We start from the raw sequence: 14,751 nt of genomic DNA, 5'->3' as shown, positions 1-14,751 counted from the left end.
CATAGGAGGACACAATACATATTTGTTGAATTAAGGAATAATTGAATGAATGAATGACCTGATGTCATTGACTCCCCAGTAAAACTCGATACTGTAGGCTCTGTTATCATTTCCATTTTACAGATGAAAAGACAAGAATCGGAGACAGGAGGTGATTTTCTCCAGGGCCTCACAGCAAGGAAGTAGTGGGCCCCTGTCCTCTGACCTACATACAGCTCCAAGCTCTTTCTAGTGGAGCTCTTCTTAGTGCTTCCCATTGCAGGTACTTTCAGAGACTTTTTGTCTGATGCTTGTGCTGATTCTATTGCTTCTATTCTATTGCTACCTCCAGAACTTCTGTTCTATTGCTACATCCCAGAAGACTGGGAGACTCACCACAGCTTCCCATCTCCTCTAGATCCTAAGCAGGCAGGGATCATGGCAGAGACCTTCCCTGTATCAGTCAGGGCCCCGGCAGGAAAGGGATATGCACTCAAACCATGTAACTGAGGACAGATGAATGAAGGGCTAGTTTACAAAGGTGTGGTCAGGGGCAAGGGAAACCAACAAGGAATAGTGCAAGACCCAGGACTATGGGGAGCCTCAAAAAGTGAGAGGAAGAGAGCAGCTAGCAGAACTTGGGAATGAGCTACGTGGCGAGGACAGCCTCTAACAAAGGGACAGAGCCACTGCTCTTTCTAGCCCAGGGCAGCCACTGCTCTTTCTAACCCAAGAGGGAATAAACCCAACCTTACTCTCCTCTCACCCCCCATTATCCTACCAATGTGTTCTATTGACTGAATCCAAATAGAAGAGAGGTCTGTCCATTGGGTCAGCCTCCAAGGGCACCTAGCATAGTGCAGAAGTGTAGTGAATTAACCTAGAGGGGGCAAACCAACAATTGCCCATGCCCCTTCCAGGCTGAAAGATGAGAGGTGGACCCATTCATTAGGATTTATTTGGTTTCAAGCACCATAAACTGACTCTGGCAAAATTCCAGCAAAGGGAGGAAGAAGTGTATTGGAGGAATTTGAGGTAGCACCAAGATGTTGAGGAAAAGCTGAAAAATTGAGCCTCGTACAGGAACCAGAGTCCCAAGACTGAGTGAAGGAGGGTGGGGGCACCCCAAAGAAAGTTAAGGTGCAGCTGCAGAAGGGATGCAAATGCTGAGCCTGAGAAAATAAGAAATGTTCTCATAGGTTCCTTCCTACCAAAAAGAACATGAAACGAAGTCAGTTGAGAAGCGAATGCGTCATCAAACCTAATAAGGGTCATCTATTGGTGCTCAATCATCTTTTGCGGGTTGGAAGAATAAATGAACCGAGGGATGTTAAAGAATCTGGGCTTTATCCGGAGGTCACTGGGGACTCTGAAGTACTTCCAGATCTGGAGATGGCATGGTCAGATGTGCACCTTGGAGAGATCTTGCTGACTTGGGCTAGGAGACTGGATTGTAGGGATCAGGGAAGCCTGTTGGGGCTGGTGGCATGGCCCAGGTGAGGAAGATGGTGGCTCACACTGCAGAGTGATTACAGAGAAGGAAAGATGGGGTCAGAGCCTTTGGGACTTTATATGTGTGATAGTTAATTAAGCTGCTAACCACAGCTCAGAGCCCTGTTGGTGAGCTTGGGTGGGAGGCTGCAGCCCTGGGTGGAGGTTGAGGTGCTCTAGATGCCAGCATCAGCATCAGCATGTGCTAACAAATGTGTCAGACCCTGCAGCCACCCTTAGCCCACCACAGCTGTTGACTCCAAGGCCCCCAATAACCCAGGGATCCAAACCAATCCTATAAGCTGATATAAAGACCCCTCTAGCTGCCAGAATTATGGTAGCCCAGTCACTGACCCCAGAGATCTTCCATTCTGTTGGCCCAGGGAGATGGGCACAAGGCTAACCTTGCCCAAAGAAGGAACAGAGAATCACCTGGGAGATGCCCACACCCTCCACACAGCATTTCCCCGGGGTATGGGGAAGCCTAGGACTACACCATGGCTCCAGAAACGTGACTTTCATCCAGCCAGGCCCTGAGCTGTGCAAACTCTTGGACAAGGGGTTAATTTCACCTTCAGCAAAATATAAGCTCCTGGGGGTTACTAAAAGTGCCAACACTTCCAGATCTTTGCATTTCTCTAGAATGAGTTCCTTTCCCTCCTCCCTGCTCACCTTCCCTGGGCCAACCCCCATCCTTCTCCAGCCTTCAGCTCAGAAGTTATGCCTAGGAGGTAGGCGTTGATTTGCCCCAGGCTGGGTAGGCATGCCTCCTCTGTGCCTCCCTCACCACCATTCTCCATTGTGGTCCTGAACACACTGCATGGTCACTGTGCGATGTTGAGCAAGTTACTAATCTCCTCATCCCCTGGAAAATGGGGTTATAATAGTAGCTGCCTAACAGGGTTATCAGAGCCTTAATAGTGTGTCCCTCATCAGGTACTTAGCGTGAAGCCTACAGCAGAAGACGCAGACATGAAGTATCAGCTGTTGCTGGCCTGAGCCTCTTCTCAGTCATGAGACTTACTGCAGAATCTGTTGCAGACTCTGTTTTTACCAGCACCTGTGGCTTCCTGACACCTCAGATGGCCCCTTCGTTGATTCTGACAGCTCTCCTACTAGTACCGATCAATTATCAATGCCGCCTTCCTCTGGTGGTGGTGGGGGGGGTGTTAATTGGCACAAAAACTGTGTGCACTGGAGACCCAACAGATTTCTGAATGACTGGAAAATTCTACGTGGTCTTTTCGTATTTATTTATTTGTTTACAGAGTCTCTCTTTGTCGCCCAGGCTGGAGTATAGTGGCACCATCTCAGCTCACTGTAACCTCCACCTCCTGGGTTCGAGTGATTCTTGTGCCTCAGCCTCCCAACTAGCTGGGACTACTGGCGTGCTCCATCAAGCCTGGCTAATCTTTTTGTATTTTTAGCAGAGATGGTGTTTCACCACATTGGTCAGGCTGGTCTCGAACTCCTGGCCTCAAGTGACCCGCCCACCTCAGCCTCCCAAAGTGCTGGGATTACAGGCATGAACCACTGCATCTGGCCCCTTTTCCCTTTTATATCAAGGGTGTTATCCTCATCTGTCATATTATTCACTGGCTGGATAGTTAAAGATGATACTTCCTGTATTTAACAACACTTTATGGAGCACCAACTGTATGCACATCCTCCAAGGGGCCTGCCATATTATCTAAAATTGGCTCCAGCCCAGTCCCTTCTTGGCCCCCTTGTCCTGGTGTTTTTGCCAGAGTCCTCATCATCATTTGACATCATATTATCTGTTTACTGGTGAACTTTTATCTTATTGATGTCTTTACTTGTGTATGTTCTGCTTCCCTAGCTAGAATATCAACTCCATGAAGGCTGGGGCCACTTCTGTTAGCTCAGTGTGTCCCCGCCAGGGCCTAGGACATACAGTCGTGCTCAATAAATATTTATCATATGAATGAACACAAAGCGATGGGCCAGGCATTTTGCAGGGAAAAAAAAAATATGAACAATGAGACATGATTCTGGCTTCAAAATACTTATTCACTGAGTGGTCAAGAAAAGGCATGAAAAGTTATTACAATTCTGGAAAGACTCAGATGCATCCTAAGACGGGGCCTTAACATCTCTGAGAGGCAGAAAAGGGGAAGAAAAGGGGCTTCATATCTGCAGTTAATTCTTTTTTTTTTTTTTCTTGTTTGAGATGGAGTCTCACTCTGTCACCGAGGCTGGAGTGCAGTAGTGTGATCTCGGCTCACTGCAACTTCCACCTCCCAGTTCAAGCGATCCTCTTGCTTCAGCCTCCTGAGTAACTGGGATTACAGGCGCATGCCACCACACCCAGTTAATTTTTGTATTTCTAGTAGAGATGAGGTTTCGCCATGTTGGCCAGACTGGTCTCGAACAACTGACCTCAAGTGATTCTCTCGCCTTAGCCTCCCAAAGTGCTGGGATTACAGACATGAGTCACCGTGCCCAGCCTGCAGTTAATCCTTTATGAGTTTCTTCATTTAGTAATTGATTCTTCTGATGGCCTGAGTCTTTGCATCCTGACAGCAGGGACTGTATCTGTCTGGTTAATCCAGGCACAAGATGGAGTTCAGTGGGTGGTATGTGAGAGGAGTTTAGTACATGTCTTAGCTTCACTTTTGTTTGAGTCCTCCAGAAGCCAATTCCAAGACAAGGGTTGGGATGCAAGGAATTTCTTTGGGAGGAGATCTCAGAAAACACAGATAGGAGAATGGAGAAATGAGACAGAGAAGGCAAGGAGCCAATGAAGGATGAATTATCAGGCATGGAAACCAATGTAGAAAACACATCTCAGAGTTAGTCCACTCAAGGGGTGTATTAGTCTGTCCTTATGCTGCTAATAAAGACATACCCAAGACTGGGTAATCTATAAAGAAAAGAGGTTTAATTGACTCACAGTTACAGATGGCTAGGGAAGCCTCACAATCATGGCAGAAGGCGAATGAGAAGCAAAGTCATGTCTTACATGGCAGCATGCAAGCCAGAGCTTGTGCAGAGGAACTCCCCTTTATAAAACCATCAGATCTCATGAGACTTATTTATTGTCATGAAAACAGCACGGAAAAGACCCCCCCCCCCCCCATGATTCAATTACCTCCCACTGGGTCCCTCCTGTGACATGTGGGGATTATTACAATTCAAGGTGAGATTTGGGTGGGGACACTGAGCCAAACCATATCAAGGGGCAAGGAAGTATTCAGGTATTTGTACCCCAAATCTTGTCAATCATTGGTTAAGTGTTCCTGGGTGAGGCGGGGAGTGGGTGGGTATGAATTCCCTGACTTTTTTTAGCAAAAGAGTTGCAGATGCTCACAGCTGGCAGCTGGATCAGCATGCATGGGAATGGTAGGTGTCAAGGTGATATGGGTGGGGCACCACCAGAAGGTGCTTCAGTAAATATTTATTGAATAAATAAAGGAATGGACATTGGTTGGGTGCCTAGTACATACTAGGTACTTTGGAGCTGTTAGTTCATGTGATTTTCAAGGTTTTTGACAGGCAGGTAGATTCTGGGGCTCAGAGACGTTAGGTAACTTGCCCAAGGTCACACAGCTAGCAGGAAGCAGAGGCTGGATTTGGGCTGAGTCTTGCCTGGCTTCAGTGCCCACCCTCTCTCTCTTTTCATAACATTGATCAGTTGGATACAACAGTGATGTGGATACCCTGGGCTAGAAAGTTTAAGAAGGGCACCCATTTTTCTCATTTTCTTCTCTTTGGCTCCAGACCTAGGTCAGCTTAACCTTGCCTCAAAGTCCAGTCAATGGAACCCCTTGCCTTAAGGTCACCCCAACCTTCTAGGGCTTCACCTCAACCAGACTTTTCCCCTTAAGATTACTGGGCTCTGGAGTCCAACCAACCTGAGCTCCAATTCTGCAGCTGCCACTGCTTAGCCAGGTATCCTTGAGCAAGTAATTCTACCTCTCTATGCCTTAGTTTCCCCCCAAAACAGGCCAATAATACCCAACTAATAGGGTGGCTATGAAGAATAAGGAAGATTAGCGTGGTCTATAGTAAGTGCTCAAGAAATAGTTACCATGGTGATCTCGGTGAAGTGATGCTTAGCTTATTTTTTAGTTGCCACCCCATCTTCCTGTGTCCCAAGCTGCCCCTTCTAATCATTCCCTCTTCAACTTTAGCAATCATTGTGTAGCATTTAAGTGCACAGACCCTGCAGTCAGTCTTCCTGGGTTCAAATCCTGGCTCTGCCAGTCATTAAGTGGGTGAGAGCTAACACACTAATATATTGTTCACCAAGTATGTGACAGCGAATATACCAATATATGAATATAACACTTCCCATGTGGGTGGGAGCTTAGGACCTTGCCTGGCATATAGTGAGTGCTAAAGTGCTACTAAGTGTTTCTGATCATCATATTTCTTTTATCGTCATCATTAATATTACCTGAAATTCTTCCTGTGAGTCAGCAAACCTTTTCTAAACACCTAGTGTGTGCCAAACACTGGGTAGAGTTCTGGGGCCCAAGAGATGAAGAAAATGGGGTCTCTGCTCCAAAGAGTGCTCAGACAGAGAAGCAGAGACAGATGAGAGTGAACACATAGCAGTGCAGGGACAGAGGGAGGTGCAGAAGAATGCTGTTGTCCTGTCCAGAGACCTTCCCTGTAGACTCCTCAGTCCTTCCCTGTGGACTCCAGAGATGTGCCCTCCTCTGGACATTCTGCTGTCTCCCAAGTCCAGACTTCTCATTCTTCCAAAAAACTCCCACTTTCTGCCTGACAGCATGGCTAGAGTGATCAGTGGGTCTCTATCTTTCACCTTGACAAGCCAACTGCAAGCCCTCTGAGGCTAGGACACAATTTTCTTTTGCATGCCATGGAGTAGCCAACACACTATGCTGAAACAACAAAAGAGTGATGTGGGGGAGGCTGACTAGTGTCAAGAACAGTGAAGGATTGGAGGCTTTACTCTACATGCAAGACAACAATTTAGCTGCCGAGTTTTATGGATGTTGGCAGAAGACATGAGATTCCTGGGTCAGAGACATAGGATTTTATTACTCACAGCAATAGTAATAACCAGAGTATCAGCATTTGTGCCAGTTCCTCAATCTCCAACAGAAAGAGGATTAGGTGACATGGATTGGATTACAAGAGAGGAAACCCCATCCTGAATACTAGACAAACCTGCCCCCTTTTCCTGAGATAGTATATTTATCATACTGGATAGTACACATGCCTGCCCTTTGCTCTGAATTGAAACATTATTTCTGTCTTCCAAAGCTGTTCTCTATATAAGCATCCTTAAAAGGATAGTCTGAAGAAAAGGCAATCAGTACCTCTGCTGGTAAGACATAGAGAAATGCAAGAGACACATAATCTCCCAACAGATATGGATGGATGGATGGATGGATGGATGGATGGATGGATGGATGGATGGATGGATGGATGGGTCAGTGGGTGGCTGAATGGATAGGTGGGTAGATGAGATGAGTAGGAGGATGAAAAATTGTAAGGAAATGCTTTTTAAGCTTTGTTCCTGGAAGTCCTAAATGCTCCACGGGCTCCCTGGAGGAGGACAGGGCAGTCAAGAATCTTGCCCCCTGCTTCATGATTCTGCAATAGTTCCCCTTTCACCTATTTTATATACTGGCTTCTGCATACAATCCCATTAGAATATTTTTTAATGCCCCAGCTAAAACAAATTTGAAAATTATTGATTTAGATAACTGATTCCCAAATTTGAAAGTGTACCAGAATCACTGGAGTCTTCTCCAAATGCAGATTGCCAGGCCCCACACCCACGGTTGCTGATTCACTAGGTCTAGAGTGGATTCATAAAATTTGCATTTCTAGTAAGTTCCCAGGTGATGCTGGTCTGGGAAAAACACTTTGAGAGCCACTGGTCTAGAGAAATTGTCCTAATTCCTCCATGCAATTGAATTCAGTAGCTGAATGCCTGGGATGTACTGGCAAACTGCTAGGCATACTAGAGAATATCAGAATAGATTTGGACATGGCTCCTACCCCTCAAGGGGCTCCTAATCTCAAAACAGAGGCAGGACCCTCACGTTAGTAATAATAGGAGGAGAAGGAACTACCATTTGTTGTGCATGTACTATGTGCCAAATACTGTGCTAAGGGCTTCCAATCCACTATCTCATTTTATCAGCACAATCCTATGAAGTAGGGATTATCATCTTCCCCAGTTTTGCCAGATGAGAAAGCTGAGGCTCAGAAAGGGTAATTAACTTGCCTAAGATTGCACAGCTAGGAAGTAGCAAAGCCCAGGACTGACTCCAAAGCTTTTACATCACACCATATCAGTGTGCCCTCCCCTCTTCCACACAATTAGAGAAGAGTCTAAGACAGTTTGCTCGCATGTCTGTTTGAATAAATCAAATGTCAAAGCATATGAAGCTAACAGAGCTCTAGGCTGTCAGGCTGTGGAGAAGAAAGTGGGTTCTCTCATTAAGGCTTTAAGAGTCAGGGTGAGGCCAGCAGGATCCCTTTCCATGGTTCTGGGCAGTGTAGGCTGCAAAGCATCAGCACGCTAGCAGGCTTGGTTGTTACGGCCTGTAGACTATGAGCTCATCTGACTTTCTCATTGGCACTGAGCACTTCATGAGCCAGAAGCCTGCCTGGGGTTGCCCCAGCCCCCTGACATAGTGCCAGGCATGTGGACCACCAGAAAGAGGGGGAAGTGAATGATTACATGTATACTAGAAGATGCCAGGCCAGTAGCTCTCAATGAAAGCTGAATGAGGAAGCCAGATACACAGACAGATTAAAAACAGAACAGGTCTGAGTGAGCTCAGAGCTCAGCTCCCCAACCTTCCCCCTTGACCTACATGACAGGGAGACCCCAAGACACTACTGGAGAGCCCAAGGTGGTCCTAGAACAGAGGAGGAAGCTATGCTCCAGTCTACCACTCTTTAATTTTATACATGGTGAAGTTAAGGCCCAGAGGGGGAATGGTACTTGCCCAAGGTCACATAGCAGATGGAGGATAGAGTCAAATAAAGAAGTCAGGTACCCTGGCCCTGGTTTGGGAGCTTTCCAGAACACTGAGCTGGAATTTAACCTCTTCCTCTTTCAACCACCTCCCCACTATCCTCCCCTAGGGACTGGTCTCAGAATTTGCCTAATTCTTAGAAATAAGTCAGCCCATGTCATCTTTTTTGCACATGTCTGTGGTATGGTGGGGGGTGGGGCAGAATTATAAGAGATCTTTCTTTTTGAGGGGATGCTTTCATTTTGAGGGGATGTCATTGGTGATGAGAAGCTCTGTCATTGAACTCCAGTTATCTGCTGAGCAAGGGTAAGGACCCAGCCCAGCAGACTGGGGTGGCCTTACCAGCACAAGGTAGCCAACTTAGAACCAGAAGACAACCTGCCTCAGTTTCCCCTGGAGAGCTTATTAAAAATACAGCCTTTTGGGTACCACCCCAGATCTAGACTCCTAATCTTTGGAGGCAGGGTCAAGGAATTGGTGTTCCCCTTCTCAGGGAATTCTTATACAGCTGAGAGTTTGGGAGCCACTATTTTCCATTCTGATTAAGACCTTCTTTGCTGCTCAAACAGCTCCACTAACCAGGCTGAAACCCATTTCCTTGGTCAGAGCTCTTATACTATTGGCCCAAGTGATTTAGTTGGGTGGAACGCTACTTTGGAAACATCTGAATGTGAATGCCTTTAGGAGGGGCATGTGCTCCAGTTAGCCACAGGCTCCACTACTCCCTGATGTCTCCTACCCAGCCCACTTCATGTTCCCCGGAAGTATGTACATTCGCAACCCCCTGTTAGCACTGGGTTCTCCCTAACAGTGCCTTCAAAATGCAAATACTTTGACCAGCCCTTCATACCCCAGTGCAATTTAGACCATCAGAATTCCAGGCTTAGAGAATTTTTGCAATGTGTTGCCTTTAATTGGGGCGAGATGACCAGGGAATTCTGTAATGTGGGTGAAGGGAAGAACTGAAGGACTAAATTGAGGGTATCAAGAGCAAACTTAGGACTCCTCTCAATGTTTTACTTGGTCCTCTGGTATGTTTGCAACCCCCACCCCATGTCCTGCCTATGCCCTCACATTCTTTTTAGTGTCTTCTCTATGTGGACAGATGCTAGGAACCAGGAGATGCGGACAGTTTCTGGGGTGATCCAGGATTCTCAACCCACCCAGGGCAGCCTAGCTTAGCGGGGACCTAGGTTCTGGTCCTGAAAGCTGAGTATAGGAAGCCATGGACTACCTGACTGGTCTCCAGGAAAACAGGAAGGCTACAGCGAAGGTTTAGCGCGCCATCTGTTGGTCATTTTGGAAACTGCATCTCTTCCAAACGGGCTGCATAGAGCTACAGGCATCTGCAAATTTGCCAACCGGTTCTCCGGCAAGAAATTGCGTTTAACCTTTCCAAGGTCTCACACCCTTTAAAAAGCCGCTGCACACTTGTGAACCTTCTACCCCAGCAAAATGCACTTGCAATTGGTTTTGCATATAATTCCAGGGACTTGGCCATCTTCAGGTTAAGATTTTCTGAGACCCAGAGATGACAAGGAGTTTCCTTGAGCTCACATAGCACATTGGTGGAAGTGTCAGGTCTGGAAAGCAGGTGTTCCAGCCACAAATCTAGTGTTTTTAATGCTCAGACTGCCTCCTTAAGCCTTAAAGGGCTCTTCCCTCGTTCTTCTCTGCCAGAGTCCTGCAAATATCCTACCTCTCCTGGGGGTTTTGGGCTCTCGGACAACCCTGTTCGCTGTTCATTGTTCCTGGGTCCTACAGAAGCATGCCCCCAGGGCCACTTTAGTGACACCCACTTTGCTCTTAGGAGTCTCAGACCCCGCATCCTGAACTGGGAGTTAGGACAGGAAACTGATCTGTCACTGATAGGCTGCTGCCCCGGGATGGATTGTCAAACCTTCCTGGATCTTGGCCTCCCTAGTGTAAAATGCTAGGTTGGAGGCAGCCATCTCCAAAGGCCCTTCCTTACTCTAACTGCAAAACTGACCAATGGATGCCGTCCTTCACAACAAGCAGGTCCAAATCACTTTCCCAGCCAAATACCCAGAGACAGGGTCAAAAGCTAACTTCCTTTCCAGAATCAGAAGCCCTGAGTGGACGGGGCTGCTTAAGGGAGGGAGGGGACCTGCGCACCATGGGAACAGGAAGGACACAGAGGTGGCACCCCATGGGTCTTCCAACACCTCCAACAGGCCAGCAAGGCAGGACAATGAGGCAGACCAAGGGGCGTTTCTTGGGGATGAAGTAGTGTGGGAAATGGTGAGTAACAGGTAAAGGGGTGGCTTGGTGGGTTCAAGGGGATAATGCACAGGGCTGGGTATATAGTTGGTGTCTAATAGGGGAGACTTATTGTCATCACATAGCTGAACCCCAGCTTAACAGCAAATTCTTCTACTTATTTAAACAAACATTTGTTCGGTTTTTGGTGGGAACAGAGGTTCTCGAACTTGAGCAGGCATCAGAATTACCTGACTGGCTTGTTTAAAATGCAGATTGCGGGGCCCCATCCTGAGTGTCTAATTCGGGTGGTCTGAGGTGGGGCCCTGGAATCAGCATCACTAACAAGTTCTCAGGTGATGCTAATCTCATCATTCAGGGAACACGCTTTGAGAATCCCTGCCTTGGAGTAACAGAGGAGACAGATCACCCTGCCCTCGTGAGGGCACTGAATGAGTAAACATCACAGAACTTGTATGTTCTGAAGTGGGACATGCAGAGTGCCTAGGGCTGCTCCCAGGACGGGGAGTTCACGCTAAGACTTGAAGGCCAAGTAGAGCCAGCCCAGGAAGTGGAAGAGGGGTGAAAATTTCATGAAACACTTACTTAGAATGTGCCAGGCTCTCTCTCATATCATTCATCCGCTCCTCCCAGTCAATGTCAGGAAGGTAGGATGAACGTCCATTTTACAGATGAGGAAGGTGAGGCTGAGACAGGGAAATAACTGGCCTGAGAACTCATGGCAAGAAAGAAGCCCAGGTCTGTTTGTGCATAGGACGCCTACCAGCAGCCACATCCCCTCTGCTGCAGCCCCAGGAACCCCGTTCTTCCCAGGGGAGCTGCCACCTGGACGCAGCTGCCGGACCCGGCCAGCCGCACTCTGTCCATTTCCCCCACTGGAGCTCTTCAAGTGTTTTCACTGCTGGGTGAATTCAGCAGATGCCTTTCGATCGCAGCCTATTAAATTAGCCCCTCTCTGCAGCCAAAAGAAGATAATTATGTTTTCATTAGCCCTGGATAATGTATTACCCCCTCGGTGACAGCCATATCAGTGAGGCCAGCCTCCTCCCTTCCTCCTCCTGCTCGGGGCTCCACCAGAGCTCTCCACTCCCCTGGGGTCCACCTCTGCACTAAGGAGTGGGCACCAATGAGGGTCCAGAGTGGCTGGGAGGTGGGGGGAAGGGACACCCTTTTCACCCATCCACCATCCACGCACAGGTTGAGGCGTGTGGTCCTGAGAGAAAGGCCAAGAATAATTGTTATCATGGTGACCATTTATGAAGTGCCTGCCCTGTGCTGATGCCAGGACGGGTCTCAGCTGGTTTGACTTTCCAATAGCTCGAGAGAAGGGTGGCACAACCCTCATCTTCCCCTGAACCCCAAAGGGGTCCTGGTGGAATCAGGTTATTGTGACAGCCCAGAGCAGTTTCCAAGGCACTACACCCAAGGGGCATTTGGGGGACTGTCACTGTGCATTATCCCAAGGCCACCTGGTTGACAGTAAAAGTCTCTTCCCTCCACTTGCTGGGGATCTCTGGAGACAATGCCCAGCACTCATGTGGTAGCGGTCCCCAGACACCAGGAGCCACACTCCCCAAACCTGAGACACTCCCCGGATGGCTCCGACATCCTCACTCTCCCTCTTTCTCCACAAGACAGAGGCGAGGAGGCAGGAAAAGTCCCACTTTGGGGTCCCGAGTTCTAATATCTGCTTTACCACCGATTACCTGGGTGATCTGGAGCAAGTCACTCGGCCTCCAGAGCCTCTATTTTCTCCCTCTGTAAAATGGGAATAAGAAAGGGGGTCATCTCTTACCATTTTTCTGATGGTTCAGTGAGATATACCTATTAAATGCTTGGCTCAAAACCAGTGAAATGAGAAGTGCTCAATAGAAGATGGCCATTGTTCTCTTTGCCACCGCAACTAGTGTCCCTAGTTCCCATTAATCCTAGGGAAACCACCAGAGGGAGGGAAGGGAAGTCTGGCTCTGTCTGTCACTGTCCATCTTTCTCTGTATCTCTGTCTTTCTTTCCTGTCTCTGCCAATCTCTCTCTCTCTCTCTCTGCCAGTCTCTCTGTCAATCTGCCGATCTCTCTCTGCCTCTCTCTTACTGTCTCTTTTTCTCTCTGCCAATATGTCTCTCTGTGTATTTTTTCTTTCTGTCTCTGCCAATCTGTCTGTCTGTCTCTCTCTCTCTCTGCAAATCCCTCTGCCTCTCTCTTCTCTTACTCTTTCTGCCAATCTCTGTCTCCCTCTGTTTTCTCTGTCTTTCTCTCTGTCTCTGCCAATATGTCTCTGTCTTCCTGTCAATCTTTCTGTCTCTCTCTTTTTCTGTGTGCTTTTTCTATCTCCATCTCTGCCAATCTCTCTCTCTCTCTGCCAGTCTTTCTGTCTGTTCTTATCTGTCTCTCACTGTCTCTGCCAGTCTCTGCTGTCTCTGTCTCGCTCTTTGTCTATATATCTCTCTCTGCCAATCTCTCTGCCTCTCTCTCTTCTCTGACTCTGTGTGTGTGTGTGCATGCGTGTGTGTGTGTGTGTGTGTGTCTGTTTTCCTCTCTCATCTACACACACACACAGAGGGCCCCTCATGGTCCCTGGCTCCACCCATGGGCTCTGAGACTGTCTTCCCAGATCTCTGTCTCAAGAGCCACGTTCTAAGGCTTTGCTTTTAATTGCACCAAGGCACCTGGAAGTGAGGAGAGAAGTGAGGGGAGTGGGGTTTCTGTCCTGCTCTCCCCAAATCCAGCCAACTCTGCCTTCTGCAGGCACAGCCAGCCTTGGCCCTGACGCCACTATCTCCACCATCTCGTGGCCGTGCATTCCCTCCCAACCACCCTTCTCCCCAGTTTCAAAACAGCTTGTGCACCCAGAGGGGAAGTGCCCCTACTCTGAGCTTCTTTTGGCCTCGACCCACACACAGGCAGACGTGGACTCTGTTTTGAGCAGGTGAACCGCCAGCCCAGTGGAACAGCAGCTTCCCTTCCCCTGGCTTCCTGATTTTCCCCAGTTGCCATGGTAATTGAGGGAGCAGCGTTCTGAGAATGACACCACTGAAACCCAGCACTCAACTTTGAAATGGTTCAGGCAAGGGACGCTGGACCCAAGACAGGAGGGGACCAGACTGCAAGGACTCAGCTCCAGCCTCAATTTTCTGGGACCCGACCCCCATCCAGTCTGTGTGCCACTGTTCTTACTCTCATCATCATCAAAATCATCATTATTGTTGGCAACTGTTTCCTGAGCATTTACTATATGTCTAGCACTATGTCAAGGGCTTCACCAACACCATCTCATTGTGTATATCCTCACGATATCCCCAGGCCCATCCATGGCTCAGGAAACAGGCTCTGAAACTTGCCCTTGTGGCAGTCAGGAAGCGGCAGAGCGCTGGGGCTGGCGGCATTTCTCCAGGCCTCCTTCCAGTGTGTGGAAGACAGCATAGACCTCCATGCACCCTTATCAGCTTCTTCTTTATTCCTTCCTCCCCTCCTCATCCCCCACACCCCTCTTCCTGCCCCCAAAGTCACACCCCCCTCCCCTGCTGGATGTGCAAGACATCTGAAAAGCATTTATTAGTGACAAAGGGGGTGGTGGTTTTCCTCTTTGCCTCTTCTCTGTGCAACTCGAAGCCTGAGTGGGTTTGCTCCACTTGGCAAGGCTGGGGAGGAAGAAAAGATCAAATCACCCAGAGCCAGGTGCCAAGTGTGTGTGTGTGTGTGTGTGTGTGTGTGTGTGTCCTCTCTTTCCTTGCTTTTCCCCCATTTTCCCAAGACTGTGTGAGCAGCAGCAACAGCAACGGGGAGATGCAAAATCCTTTGCAATCTGCCCAGGAAAAGACAGCTTTTGAGTCGGGTTTATATGGTTACCCATATGTTAGGGCCCCTAAGAAAGGAAGGGAAGCTGCGTTCCCTGTGTCTTCCCCTCCTCCAGCCCAGACCTTGGCCTCTCCACACCTGTGGCGCTCCCAGGCCACAGATGAACATGTGCCCTCCATCTTTCCCCCTCCCCAGATGCCAGGCCTGAGTGTGGCTCCAGAAAAGACCAGAACCAGGCAACATTTCCTGAACAGGC

At 48.4% G+C, this 14,751-nt stretch overlaps 1 protein-coding gene across 2 annotated transcripts in view; it reads left to right on the top strand.

The window, feature by feature from the left end:
* Positions 1-14,751, top strand: part of NOS1 (nitric oxide synthase 1) — a 225,182-nt gene that overhangs the window by 63,596 nt on the left and 146,835 nt on the right. The window lies entirely within an intron of this gene.

The sequence above is a fragment of the Papio anubis genome, chromosome 9 (genome assembly GCF_008728515.1).
Source record: "Papio anubis isolate 15944 chromosome 9, Panubis1.0, whole genome shotgun sequence".
Lineage (NCBI taxonomy): Eukaryota > Metazoa > Chordata > Mammalia > Primates > Cercopithecidae > Papio > Papio anubis.
The sequence above is the reverse complement of the archived record's forward strand: the minus strand, read 5'-3'. Positions and strand labels throughout refer to the sequence as shown.